This window comes from Arachis ipaensis, chromosome B09 (assembly GCF_000816755.2).
Source record: "Arachis ipaensis cultivar K30076 chromosome B09, Araip1.1, whole genome shotgun sequence".
In the NCBI taxonomy this organism is placed as follows: Eukaryota; Viridiplantae; Streptophyta; class Magnoliopsida; order Fabales; family Fabaceae; genus Arachis; species Arachis ipaensis.
Window position 1 is genome coordinate 8,317,321 of NC_029793.2, and position 345 is coordinate 8,317,665.

The window sequence follows — 345 nt, forward strand, 5'->3', positions numbered from 1 at the left end:
GTATAACAAGACTGATTTTGGGTGTGTTAGTTCTCAATGTTTGCGGTAAAGTGGATGTGGGAGTGTTCTAGTAAAGTGCCAGAAAACATCATTTTGAGAGCATAATTATTTGACATTTGGAGGGATTTAGTTCTTGTTTGAAAAGTCAGACATCAATTCGTTCAAATTGATTGTCTGGATGCTTTTTATCTTGTCAGCTATTAGAAGTTATCAGAAAATTTTTTGAGTTAAAACAAAAGAGATTATACGGTCAAATTCATTCTAATTCAATACAAAACTAATTCAATAATTTAATACTATTTTTAACCCGTATTACTGATTAGTAAAATATTTATTAAGTACTTT